Below are 18,831 nucleotides of genomic sequence, written 5' to 3'. Positions count from 1 at the left end.
CAGACAGTTTAAATCCTGACTGAGTGGTGAACAGCACCTGCAGCAAGACACCACACCAAGAGAAAGCAGGTTAATGGTACAGGAGGAGGCAAGGCACAGGCTTTGCTCAACAGGAGCTCTGCTCTCCCAGGAGTTCTGCACAAGGCATCCTTCATACTGCAGCAAATCCAGACAATGCTGGAAGTGTTCAAGGCCAGACTGGATGGGGCACTGACCAAACATGCTCTAGTGGGAGGTGTCTCTGCTCATGGCAGGGAGTTGCAACTACATGATCTTTAAAGTCTTTTCCAACCCAAACTGTTCGGGGATGCTACAAATCCTGGGCAGACCTTACAAGAATGTCAGGAGGAATGCTGCTATGGGATTCATACTTTGCATATATGAAGGCAATTTTAAATATGGATTGGATTGATAAAGACAACTCTTCAGCACATGCAAATGTAGGGAAATGCATAACCTGAATAACCAAGTTTTCTTTGCATATTGAAACTTGTCAGCCAATTCTTCATCAGGTTTCACTGTAAATGGAAGCATAAGTATTTTTGATAACCAGTAATAATGACTTAGGAGAATCTCTGATTTTTATATATTACATGGGCAAGAAGCCAGACAGAGCATTTAGTTAATTAAAGTTTTATTAATAGTGGTAAGCGGTGCATTTCTGACATCCTTCTTTTTTCCTCCCCTATAGAATGTGATCCTCACCTTTCTTGATGCACAAAGAAAATAAGAAAAAATAACTATGTCACTTCCTTTAAGAGCCACATAAAAAAGATACCACAAGAAAAAATAACAACCAAGTTCAGAATTCAACATAGCCATACACATAGAAAGACTAATTTGCAGATGAAAAGCCAAAGAACCTTGCCTGGGCTGCTAAAGAGAAATTAGATAGATACATTTCAAATAAAAAAACAAAGGCAGGAAGTAGGCAAAAATAATGAGATCCTTATACTCTGTAAGTGGCCAAATGTATCAATCCTTGTTATACTTGGTTTTCATATGTTACTCACTAGGCATGTTCATGCACTGGGAAGAAAACCAGATAAAACATGTGGTTACTGGCGCAGAGAGATATCACAGCTGAAAGCAAGCTCAGGTCTGCAGTAGCTTTCCTTAACAAGTATTCTCTATTTAAGCAAAGATTGATCCTACATGATGTGACAGGCCACTGATACAAATAAATTGCTTTATGATATGATCTGTGAGCAGCTAACATATATTCACCGCGGGCTTCCTGAGTTCCAATACCAGCATGTCTAAGTTTCCACTTCATGTAAAATCAACTTTTATCTCTCTGTGATACAGCCCAGCAGTATGTTGAAATAAATGCTTGGTCTTTCAACCTAAAGACCTGCAGCCAGTTTACAACTACATAATTTGAAGTAACAGGAGTTTCTGATCCATTCCAATCTTCAAGTCTTTGTGATGCACATGTCACTGAATAGCAGGAATAGCTCGTGCAGTTACAGAAAACTTCTAGAAGGAAGTGAGAAATGAACATCACCCTTTACAGCTGTAACCAAATAATGGGACTGAAACACACTGGGTTTTTTCCCCGCCTCCAGCTCTGCAAAATTTCATGTGGTTCACCAGTCAGAAAGTCAGCAAGAACAAAATCTTTATCTACTGCTCCCCACTTGCTACCCACGAACTGTCAGTTAAATCTGAAGGAAATCGGCGTGGCTTGCTTGCACAACAGCCTTTCTGAAGAGGTAGCAACCATGCACAGTAAAGCATTTACACACAAAGTGGGACAACTCTAGGATGCCCTTCTGATGCCCGCATCTTAAGGAAATCATTATGGCTGTAGCAAAACCAGAGCCACCACAGGGAGTTCCCTGGGTACAAAGCAAAGCTGCAAAAACACATTCAGGGAGGTTGTTCCATAACCAAGATGCAAATATAGGAAATTTATGTTAAACAACCTTCTTAGATTTCTTGTATGATAACATAAGCGTGCACACACAACTTGTCCCATAACTTTTGGCCCTTATCAGCCAAATTTTTTAAGAGGTTTGAAGCCTCCATGAAATTCCCTAAACTTCATGCAAATTGGTGGCTGAGCAATGAAAGGTGCCAGCAATCCAGGCTGTGACAATCCAGTGCTGCCAGACAACAATTGCAAGCCTTTGGCAGAATGTTAAAAACAACAACAAACAAATAAAGAATTTGAATCAACAGGAAATGAGTTGTCAGAAAAGCAAAACCAAGGTTTTGGAAGGCAAAACCAGAGGATCCCCACACTGACCACATGTGAACTGTATGACAAGAGTTATGCAACACAAAAGAGGTCAAGTTTGTGAAGATTCACACAAGCTTATCTCATGCAGCTCAGATAGAAAGGGTACAGCTTCAGGATGTAGCAGAAATACATACAGTACAAACAGATAGACCTTTTTTCTGTTATCCCATATTTCTCTTTCTTTACAGTCTAATTACAGTCTGACAATTGATCAAACATGATGAAAGGATCAACACTAATGTACCTACCTGCCTCATTCTTTCTGAAAGTGGGAGTCCTCTAGGACAGTTCTGGCTTCTGGGGCACATTTAAGGAAAAAAACAAAACAAAACCAAACACACACACATAAAATCCACAAAGCAAAACCCAAAAAAACCCAACCCAAAAAACACCACAAACAAAAAAAGCCCCAGAAGCCAAAATTATTCCAGTTTAAAATACAAATACCTCTTCTATTAGGAAGAACATACCATCAATGTGCTGAACATGATTAATACTTCAGGATCTTTGAAAAACCACTTCCAGTCATTTTGCAAATTTCCTGTTGTTAATTACAGAATTGGCACCTAAAATCTAAAGCATCATTCACTTTAAGGAAAAAAAACTCAATATAATAACCTTTAAAAAATTGCCATATATGGGAGGAAACTGTAACTCTGGTGCAATGAGAATAAAACAAATTTAATCCTCCAAACCGTACATTAAATTCTTAGCCCTAGGCAAAGGCAAAGAAAGCCCTTCTCAGAATGCCCTATAGTCCCTCTTAAGAACTTCAAAGTATAACACTTAAATTTAGTCTAGACTTTCAATGTCCCAAACTTGAATGATTCAAGCTTTTCAGCTACCATTCAACCACTCTTCATTCAACAGTTTGTTTACAGAAAGATATTTAAATTGCTCTAAAGAGCACCACAGCTCACTGTAGAACCTTTTCATTCTCTAGCAGGCACTATCACTTATTTACTTTAGGTTTTCCATTATTCAAGTGCTGGCTGGTGCACATTCAAATGAATCACAAACACTAGAACAAACAAGACAGTTCAGGCAAAGGAATGCAATTCAAACAACATCCAGTACAGAAGACATTTAGAAGCTCAGAAAACTAGGAACTGTTTGATCTGCTTTTAACTTAGCATGTTTAGGAAAAAAAAAAAATTATAATTACAAAAGTCTGAAATTGCTTAAATTTATACAGAAATGCCACTAAAAATTCCCTGTCTCCCAGTTTCTACCAGTGACACAAAGGCATTGACCAAAACCATTGCAATAAGTAGATACTGCAATGAATTCTTTCCAAAATTTCTTTCAAATTAATGTCCAGAAAAAGAGGAGAGAAATCCCAAACCCTATTACAGGAGTACAGTGTTCTTCCAAAATGCACAAACATTGGAGTGGTGCAGTGGCCATGTCTGTGCTATGTAATTTAGAGAAATAAGAATTGTGCTTGGAGATCCACCACCCTTTCCATTAAAAAAAAAATAAAAAAATAAAAAAAATTCTGCTGTGTTCAGTCAAAATTGCAATGAAAATTAGCATTTGACCAAGACAAAGGAAAAACCTGATGTTTATTGAAGCTGCAGTTGGTGACATCCCATGAAATGATGCCAATCACTTGTCTTTTAGCACAAGTGCTTTGGCTGACTCATACATACCTGGGAGATAAATAAAGGAAATTTCGAGCATGATTTTGCTGCAGCTTTTCATGATGAAGTGCAAATTTGCCTGGTTCTCGTCATCTGAACTTGAATTACTTGAAAATTTAATTTAAATTCCAGTTTGTCCTTAGGAATTTTCTCACAAGCAACAAGCTTAATGAAGATAATGCTGGATGCACAAAATTGGCAAGTAAAGAAATTATCTGGTCTAAACAGATTCTGTTTTCAATAAGAAGCAGCTTTTTAGGCTGCTTACTTGCCTAATGGCATTTATAGGAAAATTATTTCTATAACGGGGTAGTGAATTTATGCTTGAAATATAAAGTTTATATTATCTTTTCATTATGCTTCCATTTGCAGTGTTTCATCTTGTTTGCTGTTCTCTTGGCTCAAAGTCCCAAGTTCACATTCTATCCTTGCATTAATTAGTTATAGCTTTAGGCAAGTCAATTCAGCCTTTGTTTCTTAATCTGTAAAAGAAGGACAATGATAAATATTTATGTACTTTAAATAGATATTGGAAAGAGTGTTTACCCTGACACAGTTAGTTTTCCAAACACTATTCTATAAAATTCCATGCAAAAATTACCCAGTTTACCCACATTAACTGGGATGGTTGTCATTTTTGTAAATGGCTTGTGGAACTTCTTAATGTTCCCTTTATCACGGAGACCATTTCCTACAGTACATTTGAAATGCCTCCCATGTAGCAAACCATGCTATCCTGAGCTGAGTTCATGGCATCCTAACTATGACAGTCTAAAAAATTTTTTTTAAAAATAAAAGAAAGAGTGAATTGATTACAGAGACATTTAATCTTAGCAATCTGAGTGACTGTATATTATAGTACAGAATTTTTTTCCACTCTTCTTGCTGGGAGAACGTATAGAGGAGTAAGAGTTCTTTATGTCTTTGTTTTTACAGCAATACTTTTTTGGGATATTCAATGTTTTGTTAACTGTTGTCTGTAATCTGGGCCCTTCTAGATCCAGTCTTTGACCAACTTCCTTGCACATGAAACATCTGCACTTACAAAATAAATTAACTACATCTGTGCCTGTTTTAGCAGTCAATTGATCAGATTCCTATTAGGGGGAAAAAGATCCTAAACTAAAATGAGATTCTGGAGATAAAATAAAGATGAACCTCAAGCCTTGGGAATCATCAAACCTGAGTAGGAAATCAGCTGAAGCTTCTTCATCATTAGAGATAAAACGGGAATAAATACCACTGGCTCAAACTTTAATTCTTAATTCTACTAGTGCTGATGTTACTTGCAATAGAGATTAAGATCCAATACTAAAATGAGAGGAAGGGGTTGAAACAATCCCTTTGGCAGTCATTTAACAAAGCACATTTTATCAATGCATGCCACGCCAAATTTGATTCATTACTTCAATTTCAGTGTTGGAAGGAATAAAGTCTCTGAAAGCACACACTCCTCTACTTCAAAGCTTATTCTAAACTCTTGCCTTTCAGTGCACAGAACAGGCTCTGCACATGCAGCACTCCCCTGTATGCCACCAGATGCTGTCAGTCAAAAGAATTATGCATCAAAACAAGGCCTTCCATCAATAGAAAAAAAAAAAAATCCACAGGAGAGTACAACAGGTGACATCATTTGTTCTTCAGCAACCAGTCACTTTTTTCTTTCATAATTCTGTGGTGGGGGATGAAAACTAAAATGCCTTGGAAAACAAGTTCACTGAAAGCTGATATGAGGCTGCTTCAGCAATTAAGAATTTTGTACACAAGACACCAAGATCTTAATTGGCACAGCAATATAAACCTGGGCATCCTTCTGGGGCAAAGCTGTTGTACATCACACACTGAGCCCACGTCAACCTCAGCACCACAGAAATAAGAGCCTCTCCCTGGCAGCTGCTGCCTGCAGTCATCCCGTGCTAGCAACACTGGGACAGCTTTGGGAAAAGGAAGAACTACTCAGCCACAGGAAATCATAGCAGTGGATTAGGAAGACACAGGAATTACAGTTTGAGAAAAAAATTTAGCTACTTAGGTATCCATATGGCCCACTGCCACAGCATACAAGAAGTTCCCCAAGACTTAAATACTTCCCCATCCTGAATTTCTTCTCCCAGTTCCTTTAAAAAGATATCCCAGTATCACTGACCTGACTGACCCCCACTGCATTTTGAGCTGGCCCTGTTTTAGAGTCATCTGCTCTAAAATTGCACAATTAAAGTGACACAGGCTTTAGAAATTTTCTAGAAAAAATGCACTGGTCTAACTTGTATTAAGCCCTGTTTTTTTCAAAAATTTGATTTACAATATAGACCAGTGTTCCTCCTCCTCCTTGCAATATTTTTGGCTGAAGCTGGCAAATGGATTACATTTAGCTAAAGGAACACATCGCCTTGGATCTGTTAATCCTATTAGTCACCTGGAAATAGGTACCAAGGTTGAGGAGATGCTTTTTTAGTGCTTCTATAGAGAAAAAGTAGGCCCCAACTAGCTGAAAATTATATAGAACCCTCTGGGACAGCTCACAGTGCTAAAGTTTCTTCCTGTAGTGCAATAAAACATGAGCAATGAAGCAGCTTTATACAGATACATAATGCTACAGTGGAAGTAAAAATCTGTCTCTCCATCAATGCAGCTGTATTCTTTGCAAGAAAAATTTTTCCACTTCAACTCTCACACCAACATGCTCCACCTTTTAGTGTCTCAAATATCCACTCACACATTCTTCCTTACTTAAACTGTAATTTCTTCAGGGCAGAAACTGTCTCTTTACAACAGTGATAAGTGGGAAGGACCCTCAGGCCACTGGAAAACAAAACAATAGCTGGCATGCTTATTTTCTAACTTCATGTGCTAACTTGTCCTCAAATCCTCAAGCAAGGAAATGTATTTTATTTTGTTTACATACTACACTGAAAAAAACCCAACCAACAAACCAAAACCAAACCAGTTGTTGCACACTCAGTAAGTTAGATGAACAGAGGAAACTTTGAAGGTACATAACTTTTGCCCAATTAGGAACAGGATATAACAGCATATAACATGGCCAGATGATGCTCTAACCTCTCCCTCTTTATGCCCAGATGAATCAGTCATTAAATGCAGACAAAGCAAGACAGGCCCAAGAACTCCGAGTGGAGCTTATCTGAAGGAGTTTTGATACAATGGCATCTGTAACACTGCTTTGACCTTTTAAACTAAATCCTCCACCTGAGACTGACAGGCACAGACATTCACAAACTCCAGTCTTCACAACAAGCTTCCAGGCTGGCTTTCTAGTTACTAGACTTCAGAAAATATTTTTTAAATCTTTTTAGCAGGATTTAGTTTTACACCAAGAGATAAATGCTTTCTGCTCCTCAGAGGCATTAATTTTCTTGAATTCCAAAGTTTGCTTTCAATGTATTTTCTGAAAAAGGAAGAATATGTTTGCTCATACTTTGTGTAAGAAGTTTACGACTTGCTCAGCCTTCTTGTACTTGAAAGGACAAACAGATAAATAGAGAGTAATGGGCAGGTTTACACTGCCTTTGGAGAGTCACCGGCTCCAACAGTTCCCATTTGTGGTAACAAACAGCACTCACAGGACAGGCAGGGCCCCCTTCCAGAACACAGCAGACTCCCTGTGCCTGAGCACTTGTGGTCAGGTACTGTGTCACTGCACTGCTCATTATGACAAAGGAGACAGGAGAATGGTGGGACAGTGCCAAGGCAAGTCAGGCTCACCTTCCAAAGGTCACCTCTTTGTGTGGCAAAGCCCACTGCCCACACCCTCGACACACTGGCTACAACCCCCAGCACTTGTTTGCTTCTGCGTGTTAGACAGGGATGGCCTCAAATGTACTTGAGGCTTGGAAGAAAAGATTTGTTTCCTTTTAAATACCAAAACACCACCTCCCAGACCATGAAAACAGCAAAACTACCATGACTTTTCCCCTATCCTTTCCTCCATTTCCATCCAAACTTTGTATAAATTTCTGACGGACTGTTTTCAGAGAGCAGCAGTGATGTGCCAGGTACTATGAAAGTCAAACAAGCGTATTACAAAAGCTTGTCTTATATGTCATAGATCTTCCTCAAGGACAAGTAACCTCAAAAAGCCCTAAGATGAAAAAAAAAAAACCCTAAGCACAGAACCGTAAAAGAAATAATAACCCAATCAAACTTCTCCTCCCTATTCTCTCCAAAAATAAACTCAATAAATCCCAGTGGCTTCAGACTGGCTTTCTTCTTCTACCAGCCCAGCCAAGCCCCAACCTGTATCTCAGGGTGAGGCCAGGCACCCACTCTTCCCTGAAGGGCACCAAGGAGCTCAACGACCACACCAAGTCAGAGGGACATGGCAGCAATGCAACGTCATCTTTGTCCCCAGTGACACTTCAGAGGAAACTGAGGTAGCAAGACATAATTCAGTGCAACAGCAGAGCAGTGCACATGTTTGAAGGGCTGCTCAGCAAATCATCCTGCCAGGAAGAAGAAAGTTTACTTTGACCTAACTCCTGGCTCTTCAGAGGTACTGCACAGTAAAGCTGTACCTCTGTGGTCCTTGTAAAATGCAAAGCTACCCCAGACCATTCACTCTGAGCCCTGTCCTTAAGTGCTCCAGTCAGCTAGAGGTGCACTTCACCCAGCTGACAGCATAAACTCCAGCTTCCCTGAAATCTTTTCAGCTTGTTTAGAGGCATCCAGCATAGGCACTGGCCTAGATTAGGAATGCAGTTATGCACACACGAATGGTCTTGACCCACTTCTCGCCACATCGTCCTGGCTACTCGGAGCTGTGAACTCTATTTATTATTAGCACCAGAACAAAAAAAAGCCTGTGTATGTACATGAGGTTTGACAAATGCCCACTCACTGCACAGGCAAGGAATGAAAGGAATTGTTCTATTATTTGCCATCATCATCCTCCTCTCACCAACCCACTGAATGCCATGACTATTGAAATACCTTTGATGGGCAGTGTTTGCCTCCCCTTCAGGGCAGACACTGCTGACCTGGTGAGGCAGTTAGCACCAGTGGGCACAAGCATGGTGAACTGGACATCCTTCAAGAGGCACAGCAGAACTTTAAATAATCACGTAAGGAAAAGAAAGTCAAAGTGAGTTCTCCTCTACAGAACACTTTCAAGATGGAGTTTCTCCTGCCTAAAATATACTACACTACAAAGCAGAGGGACTGCTTCCAATGAAGCCAAACATGAGGGCAGTTTCTCCTTCAGAAACATTCCTGCATTTCAGCTCTATAGCTTACAAGAAAGGTAAGTAATTCCCCAGTAAAAAGTAAAACACAGGATCCATCCCACCACAACATGCAACAAGGTTTTTCTCCAGGATATGAAAATACCCCTCATAGAAGCAGCACTTTTCATGCTTCGTCATCACAAGCTCTCTACAGGACTCTAATGCAGCTCACACAGAGAGGCTGTAAATATAAATGGCTGAGATTTGCTAAAGGACAGCACAGAGGTTTTACAGTTCATCCTGAAAGCACATATTATATTTATACTGCCAAAAAAATGCAGTATAAATGTAACAATAAAGAAGTTGAGCTCATCTAAATGAAAGGGATTTGTCCCACTGTTCCTAAATGACTGCACTATTTCTTTCTTGATGAGGGGCATGTATGTGCACAAAAGGCAACCTTCTGCCTTCATGTTGTCAAAGACATTTTAAAAATGTAAGCAAAGCCAGGAGTTCTAGGATAAATAAAGCTAAACAAGTCAAAGGTTATTGCATTTGTGTTCCCTGCTCATAAAAACAGGATCCTGGTCCCAGCTAAGCAAGCTGAAGACCAGCTAAAGATTCAGTGAACTCCATTGCAGACTAGATCTGTGCTGCAAGCAAACTGCAGCAAGTCACCACAAAACCTGCCCTTTCAGCTACACACCCAGGCTAAACCAGTGGAGGAAATGCTGATTTCAGAAGTTATTTTAAAATGTGACACAGACCAGCAGACAGCACTGCCCATAAATGCTCCAAAACTTTTGCAACTTGCTCTTTTATAGACACAGCTTGGAAACACTGTTCTCCCACCTGTGAGAGTCCCACCCTTCATTGCACAAAACTTACAGCACTGGCCTAAGCACAAGAAGTAGGCTGTCAGCACAAGTTGTTTTGAAACCTAAGTCACAAACAGGACTGACTTCACAATTATAACCATCAAGAACCAAACACAGCACTGTAAGGAAAAGCATTACTTTAGTTTTCCCAAAGTCACAGAGCACAGAGGTAGCAGGTAAGCTCCAGTGCTTCGAGTTACACAGAAAGGGGAAGAAAAGACCACATCCTTCCTTTTCTTGCAGACACCAGTGCTCCCTGCTCATACAGCCCCGTAAGATTTCTGCCACAGGAGAACTGCCACAAGCCACTCCCTGCTGTCGTGCAACACCCACAGCTCTTCACACCAATAACCCAAAGCAGAAAAGCAGCCAGGTGGGAAGAGTAGCATATCACAGCAAAGAGCAGCCACCCCTTTAGAAAACATTTTAAAAAAAAAAAACAAAAACACAAGCCTGGTCTCTCAGGGTGGGGATCTGTACTCAAACCACCTCACCCAACTGCTGGGGTCAAAGAAAGGCAGTCCTGGCCTTGCCATAACCCACCTGGCTCTGCAAAGTCTCCTCTGCCCTTCTGCTGGCACCTGCTTACACACAACTGTACAGTGGGACAGATGAAGGACCTCCCTAAAGACTCAGCCAAAGACTCATCTGTAAAAACAGCACTCACTATTTGAAAGTAGGTACAGAAAGGAGAAGGAAAATGTCCCTTTCTTTTTTCTCTTCTCTCCTCTGTATGCTGAGTCTCTTTAAGTATTTATCACTACAAAACCCTTCTGTTTTCCACAGTCTAACAAAGCCAAGCATGGTTGTGATGGGAGAGCAGTCCACCACTGAGTACATCACAGCCAGGTAACCCAACCAGTTTTCACACTGTGTCTTTTGGGCTGTGCCTCTTCTCCCACTTCTTCTGCCAGGGGCACTACTTTCATTTCAACACTAGCCAACAGCTCAGGACACACAAGTTCAAGTTCTTCCACCACTACACAGTTCCTATGTGGTCACAGACAACTTATTTTCTTGCTTGTGCTTTTATTCCCCATCTGCAAAGGGAAGGTGTCTTCCCCACAGTGGGAACATATGGTATTCCACTTCAGCATAGTTTTAGAAGGATTAATATAAATGAAGCATTCAAAGGGATAAGCCTGGCAAGAGCAAGCAAGACATGGGAAATGTAAGTATCACTGATAAATGTGGTTCTAAACAGAAAATTTATCTTTCTCAAAAAAAAAAAAAATGTTCTTCCTATCAAACTTGCAGCTTTACATTCACATTAGCATTTGAACAATTCTCTTTCCCCATCTGAATCCTTCTACTCACTGTCTTATGTCAAAACGAAACATCGAAACCCTGATTTACTCATGCCTTTTAAGTAAACACAGAAGAGTTGCAGGCTCTTTGCAACATTATGTTCTGCTGCACACCATACTTCACTGACAGTCAAAAACACACCAGATCTGGCCAACCAGAACAAATTTTAGACTAGTAACTGAAGTGAAGAAGCATTAAGCATTTTCTTCCCATTCACAGAGAGACCCTGCGTGCATCTTGCTCTTTGACACAGTGTCAGAATGGTATCAGCCCTGAGCTGTGTCAGACATCCTCTCTTTGTGTTCTTATGAGATGCAAATAGATCCAAAGTTATACAGCACGGAGATGTCGGATACAAAACGGCTTAGCAGAAGCTGAGCACTGAAACTGGCTCTGTTTACAACCACCACAGTCCCAGAACAGATTAAGAGTTGGCCACATGTATTTAATACTGTTAACCACATACAAAGATAACATAGCTTTATTCAATAAAATATTTTCTTTGAAACTTTGAAAGAGCCAAAGTACTGTTAGAGCCAATTACTAGTTAAACAGTTCCACTCTTCTTCCCACTGCTAGCAAACATGATTATTTCCTTCTATCCTTCCCCTTCTTCCTTCTGCCCCAATTTTTAGGTAATTTCCCTGTCCTTACTGAAGTCATGAAGGAGTGTTCTCAAAACCAGTTTTTCAATGTCCTGAGTATGGGCAGTTGTGTAAAAACTGAGAGACTCCCCCACCCCCAGCCCAGTCTATCACTCTCTCAAGTCAGGCTGTTTGTCAGAGTCATGCAGTGGAACAATCTGCCACTTCAGCAAACACACTGACCAGAGCCACCACACAAATCAGATTGTGAAGGAGAGCATGTGAGAAAGATCTCCCAACTGCAGCTGCCACACCGCTCCTCACTTACCCCGTCGTGCAGGGGGCGCACGGTTCAACACAGCCTCAAAACCTTTAAATGCCTGGAGGTGAACTGGACTTCAGAGAAACTTCTTAATTCTGAAGAGAGAAAAAAGATGCTAAGACTGAAAAAGAAGGAAGAGAATAAATTAAAGAGATATGAGATCTGAAGCAGAAAGGAGAAAACAAGTGGGAAAGTATCATGAGGACCTGATGAGATGATTCTCCCGCTTATAATTTTTGTGAAGTATCAGCATGCCACTTTATTTAACAATATTCCAAGTGCTGAAGACAATATAGTGACACTACTCTTAAGCATTATGGAGCAGAAGTGACATTTCACCTGCCAAAATCATCCCTGGCGAAACTCCACCATCATCAGTGGAACTCCACCAAGCATGAAATTGGCCCACAGTTGCATTAAGACAAAAAAGGCTTTGTTTCAGGAGATACGGGGCATTTCTGGTTCTTTATAATAAAACTCAGCAAACAATTGTTTATTGTCCCTAAGCAAATATCGCTGACACAAGACAAGCAGCCATCACATTCATAGCACACACTGCCTGTCCATAGGAAAACATCCATCAACAAAGCAACAGATTCCCAGTGTCCTGTTCATATCACAAGGAAATGAAAGCCAGCTTAAATGCCTCTCAAATAACCTACCAGATCCACAAGCAATCATTCTCATTTTCAGCAACATCCTTCCTCTGCCAAGTCAACGAAAGTTGAATGTCCTTACTGGTGCTGCAGGACTCAGTGCACACACAGATGTACCACAACTCTGAGCAGCTCCACTGCCAGAGTTATTCAACAATACTCCCACCACAAACTATACACTGCGACCACACTATGCTCACACTGAAGCATCTTTTCCTCCTTTTGTTACATTTTTGTTTGACCATGTGAATTCTCAACTAAATATCCCACCAGTTCACGCTTCTGCCATTCTCCTGAGCTCGCCACAAGCATGCCCTGGGCTTACAGGGCCAGACTCTGCTCCAATGCCAGCCATGGCCCTACACCACATTTGCACAGTATCGACTTATGCCAGAACTCATTAAGCTATGAAAAAATTCAATGGCTGAAGCAAACAAACAGTTTAGGCACACAGAGCTCCCGTACTGCACCCATTGCCCTTTTGCACCCCCACAAGGCGTTTCTCCGTGCAGTTTCCCTGGCCAGATTGGCAGCCTTTCAACAGGAACACCTGGAACACCTGGACATGTGAATTTCCGGGGTCCTAAAGGGAAAGTTTGACAGACCCAGGTGGGAGCAGTGGGAGCACAGGAGGAGCAACTCCTCGGGACTTGTCCTGCTCCCAGCTTCTACTTGTTTTAAAGATCTATACGAAGACATCCACTGCCCACATGAGAAGTTCAGTTGTTCTGAATGCTCATTTTACAGAGCACCACGTATAGGAAATAAAACACTTATCATTTTTATCTGCTTTTCTCCTCTTCCCGTCCACCAGCACCCATTCCCCCAGTCCTGCCAGCCTGCACCCCGCGGTACTATGGGGGTGCTCCCACGGCTGCAAGAGTCACCCAAGGATCAAAGCTGCCCACAAAACACGGCGAACACGCCAGGGACACACCGAACACCCAGGGCACCGCCGGAGCCCCGCACAGCCCCGGCACCCCCCTCTTGCTCCCTTTTAATTTATGCAGAAACATACGAACCCCCCGTGTTTCTCCTCACGAAGGAAGGCGCCGGTGCCCCCCAGCCGGGACCCGCCGCTCCCGCCTCTCCTCCCCGGGAGCCGCCGTCCCTCAGCGCCCCCGGGCTGGGATATCCCGTCCCTCCGCGCAGCGCCTTTGTGTGCGGAGCAGACACCGAACCTACCTCGGCGGGGCGGCTCTGCCCGCCCGGCAGCGCGGGGACCAGGGCAGGGGGAGCCGAGGAGGGCCGGAGAGGAGCGGCCGACACCCGCCCGCTCGCCCGCCCGCCGCCACCGCCGGAGTGCCCGCCCGGCCCCGCCACACGCGCGGAGCCGGCCCGGCCGAGCCTGAGGGGAGCGGCGGGGCGGGCCGGGGGCGGGCCCGCGCTGAGTCACCGCGCGGCCGCCCCGCCGCCTCCTTTGTTGTCAGGCGTGGAAAAATCCGGGGTGGCGGGCATGGCTGGGGGGAAATCCCGAGGGAAACGGGGAAAAGCTGGGCCTGTGTGGCGGGCTGGGCCGGGCTCCGGCGGCTCAGCGCCTCCCTGCCCCGGCAGGGATAACGCGAGTGGGGCGGCCACGCGTGGTTCGCACGCTGCTGCCGGGGCCGTGGGTGCGCTGAGCGGCCCCGCTCACCTGCGGGAGCCGCCTCTCCCTCCATAAAAAAGAATTTCCAAGCTATGCCTTCGTGTAACTTACCCGAGGGGTTCCTTCCCGCATCCCTGTGGATGTTCTCATCCTTCATTCTGTAGGAACTAAGGTCTCCGTCCGAGTTAGAGGCCGAGAGCTCGGGGCCAGCAGCCAACACGTGTTCAGAGTACCCAAAATCTGTCTCCGAGTGAGCATTGCACGATGGGGACGTGAGAGAATCTGGGAGACGGCATAGCGTGCACAGACTTGGGAATGAACCCAAACAAAGACATTTGGGGATGAAATGTGTGTTTACACGCTGGGGTACACAGTGGTATTAAATAGATTTCTTTGGATATTTATCACTGGGATTATTTTGCGTTTTCTCAAAACAGATGACTTGAGTCACAGCACAGCGACTGGAGTCATCTCAGGGATGGAAAGCTTCAGCCTGATGAAGGAGCTCAGTAATTTGAAGACCTGAGCATTCAGCATACCTTGGGCTGTGGAGACAGACCCTTCCCCTGCAAAACCCCCAGCCCCACGGGTCCCAGCAGGAGCAGTGTTGGGTGCTCAGTAGATGGTGCTATTTCCACCGAATTTATCCTAAATAACCTCTGCTCCAGGATAGGAAGGGCAGCGAGTGACTTGGAGAAACACCTTTACTGTGGGGCAGGGCTGAAATCCTGAGTGATGTACTGAAAAACTGTTCAGGTCTTTGTGTGCAGCTGGTCTTCCACTAGGAATAAACGGCAGCCGGGTTGAAACCTAGGAAATAGATGAAATCCAGGGCACCAGTGGCCATTGTCACATTCTGCTTCAGTTCAAGCCTGCTGCCAAGCACCTGCATGCACAATCAGAGCTGTCCTGTGAACAAATGAAATGTTAATAAATACGAAATACTCTTCCAAAAGTGCCTTGTGACATGCCAGTCTGGACAACCATTTGTGTTGTCCATGTTCAGAGTGTCAGCCCTGCCGATGGGCAGCCTCATTCCTCAGCACTTTCTTTTACAAGAGTGTTGCAAGATGTAGTTGTTCTGTATCTGGTGCTCATGGAGAAAACCTCATAAAAATTGATCCTTTTTAAATAAATGTGGTAAAATTATGTGCCTGGATGAATGAGGTAGTATAAATATTGATTAGTTCCCTGGTCTGTGAGCAACCCTCCATCTGAAGCATGGCAGGGGGGAATAGTTTATGGCCAGAAAATTGTGAACAGCAATGAAATAAAATTAACTGCAAGGCCAGCAGAATGCTGGATTTCCCTATCTTTTGCATTCTTGACCTTACAGACCTCTCCATATAATTTCTGTTTGCAAGCATTAGCAGTTTGTATTCCAAAGACACTTTGTAGTAGCCCTGATCAAGTTTTTTATCTCTGTTGCACAGGCAGTTGTCCCTGCTCTGAAATCTGACACATTACATCAGTGTTTCCCAACACTTCCTCGGCTCAGACAACTATTTTGTTGTGATATGTCTGGTCTTCCCAGCAGATCCTGCACATCCACACCTTTAAATGGAATGCAACAGTTTTCTCAAGCAAAATTACAAGAAGCTCTGGGTGTCTTGCCATGGTTTGTCAAAGGAGCAGAGGCATTTTTCATGGTGTTTTGTTGCTGAGTTTCATTCAGTTCAAGTGTGTGATTATGGAGCGTCATTGGCAGGTGCAGATTTAGCAAAGTCCACACACGTACAGAATTATCTTGTGCTTTGTGAAATTACTGTAATGTGCAGCCCCTAAGCTGCCATGGTGGTATCCAGACCTGAAAAATTTTGCTGGACAGAAGCAAGAAAGGGAATGATTAGTGAGGGCAGAAAGGTGAAAGGACTCACCAGGGACACACCTGAAGATCAGTGATGGCTGAGATCAACCTGTTATCCTCTTGTCTTAATTCCTCACTCAGTGCCTCATAAAAAACAGTGGTCAAATGATAGCTCTGAGTCAAATATCTCACGAGCAGTTTAAGGATAACTTGAGTCATCACATTGCCTGATTGTGGTGCAAGAGCTGCCTGGTGCCTCAGACCCCTGGCAGGGGAATGAGTCAGTCCAGCTCAGCTGCAGCCCCTAAGAGAGGAGCACATCAGTGGTCAGCGTTGTCTCCCATCTGTGACCCACTCAGATTCCTGGAATTCCTATTCCTTCTTTAAGGAATCCATCGTATGTGCCTTTTGCCTTTTGACCACATGAAAATTACAGTCCATGATTCACATGATGAAGAAATTTGGCCACAATTGCATTTTACTCATGACAAGCCTTCTCCCCCCAGCACTGTGGGTACTGAAACTCTAGAAAGCACTCAAAAAAGCCTCAGGGATCTTTCTACATGAAAAGCAATATATAAATGTAAAACATTACTATTTTATTTTAAATGAAAAGCAGTGTATTGGAATAAAAAAAAATTAATAAACTGGCTGCACTTTAGACAGAATGATTCACTGGAAATATTATATGAAAAAATTACATTCTTGTTAATATTATAGCCAAAAGTGCATAGACATTCTATCATATGATCATCATGGGAAATTTGTAATATGTACTTTGGCATTTTGATATCTCATGAATCAAGTATTATGTATTTTAATTGTCTGTTACTGTTTATATTTTTTAGTCAAACTGCAGAATTAAAGGCAAAATCATCCTTTAAATTAAATCCCTCTTTGTGAGGCAGGGAATTACATTTTACACCGTGCCTGCACCATACTTGGCCTTTGAGTGTTACTACATTATAACCTTAAATAATAGTAATAACAGTTTTACTATAGCAGAGACAAAGTGAACTATTTTACAGGAGCAGACACAAGTGGAGTCAGCTGCTGTGGGTTTCCCCTTGCTTGGTTTCAGCTGTCTGCAAGCAGATGTCTTGTCTAAGCAAGTAATGAAGGCTGGTGAAGAGGTACACACCCTCAGAGAGAGATTTGTGCCTGCTATCCTAAATGTCTGTATTAAACCTAGACTAATTACTTTGGAAGTGCTTCTGCTGGTTGTACAAGGCAGCACCTGACCAGCTTCAGTTAGATGCCTTCCTCAGAATTTTTTTAGCTTTGTGTAATTCCTTCACCCAGAGTGGCAAAATGCCTCCCTGTTGTTGCCTGCTCCCCTTTGCAAACAGGAGTTGAGGGCTGCCTGTACACTAGGATTTTTATTCCATATGATGTGGGGAAGCACTTACTTGAATCACAGGAGACTGTGGTTTTCTTTATTCCCCTGTAGCCACTTTAAAATGTAATTTTTTTCCTAGATTTTTAATTTAATAGAAGTAAATCAACAGGAATGCAGGTTGCTATGAATGTTTTTCCATACCATAATTCTACAGAAACATCACTTAAGTATTTGAAGAAACATCTGCTAAGCACATAGATGAACAGATATATATATATATATAGGAGCTGAACGATATGACTTTGGAGCTTGCAGGGTTTTCTTTACACAAAGCCAGGGGCATAAAAGGGATTTCCTCCAAGTTTTCCTGTGTATTAATACTGAAGATCAGGATGCCACCTTTGCTTCCTCCCCTTCTGAGCATACAGTGAAAGGAAATGGTTCTGGATCAAATCACAAAGAGCAGTGGAAAAAAACAGACTACACTCCACGCTGGCACTCAGAAGTTTAGTTATCCAGCACACTGCATCTTTATGGAAGAAGTAGACAGATAAATCCCATATGTTACTAGTTGGCCCCCTGTGGATGACCTTTGGCTCAAATATTCAATATTGTGATTAATGTCACACAGTTGGACCAAAACATGCTTGTTCCCCAGGCTGCAGAAAAAAAAAAGGGTATTTAATTTACCTTCCAAAACCAGAATTTCTTTTGATCACCTTTTTCAAGGCTGATTTTGTCCCTGGCTGTAGTCTGGGCTCTGAAAAGCTGTTCTGTACTCCCTCAGTTAGGACTTAAGACCCAGCTTCTCATATTGCCTGCACTGCTGACTCTCTGGGTCACCTGAAATAAGTCATTTTGCCTCAGGTTCTGGTCTAGTAGAAGAGAAAAAATAACTGTGCCTTCCTTACTGATACCACTTGAACTTGCAGATAGAAGATGCTAAGTGAGGTTCATCTTCAGATAAAATTAGATATTGACTTCTAGAACCTCAAGGTCTCATAAGATTAGGTCAGAAAATTATAGATATGCTTGGATTGTGGTTTTCTGGCCACCTTCTCCCCTAATTTTTATGTGCTTGCCCCATTTTTATGTGCCTTTGCTTGCCTTCTCATGTCATTATAGTGATCTTACATCATTCTAGTAGCACTAACTGTACCCCTGGCACTGGCACAGGTGTGCAGGCACCAAAATCTCTGAGGCTACATGTCAGTTTGATCCTAAAGGACAGAGGATCTGTGAAAAGGATACACATCCTATGTAAAATACAGATACACAGTGCCT

The 18,831-nt window shown here is 42.6% G+C and overlaps 1 protein-coding gene across 3 annotated transcripts in view; it reads right to left on the bottom strand.

The window, feature by feature from the left end:
• FAM107B (family with sequence similarity 107 member B) overlaps window positions 1–14,177 on the bottom strand; it is a 58,476-nt gene extending 44,299 nt beyond the window's left edge. Inside the window, exons 1-2 of one of the 3 annotated variants that reach the window (XM_056481890.1) lie at window positions 14,002–14,090; window positions 12,167–12,255 (exon numbers count right to left, since the gene is read on the bottom strand). The gene's annotated coding sequence lies outside the window, so the exon portion shown is untranslated. Of the gene's footprint in view, window positions 1–7,469; window positions 7,541–12,166; window positions 12,256–14,001 lie in introns of those variants that run through there. The other 2 variants (XM_056481892.1, XM_056481891.1) reach the window with 2 other exon arrangements.
• Between the last annotated feature and the right edge of the window lie 4,654 nt (window positions 14,178–18,831).

The sequence above is a fragment of the Oenanthe melanoleuca genome, chromosome 1A (genome assembly GCF_029582105.1).
Source record: "Oenanthe melanoleuca isolate GR-GAL-2019-014 chromosome 1A, OMel1.0, whole genome shotgun sequence".
Classification (NCBI taxonomy): domain Eukaryota; kingdom Metazoa; phylum Chordata; class Aves; order Passeriformes; family Muscicapidae; genus Oenanthe; species Oenanthe melanoleuca.
The sequence above is the reverse complement of the archived record's forward strand: the minus strand, read 5'-3'. Positions and strand labels throughout refer to the sequence as shown.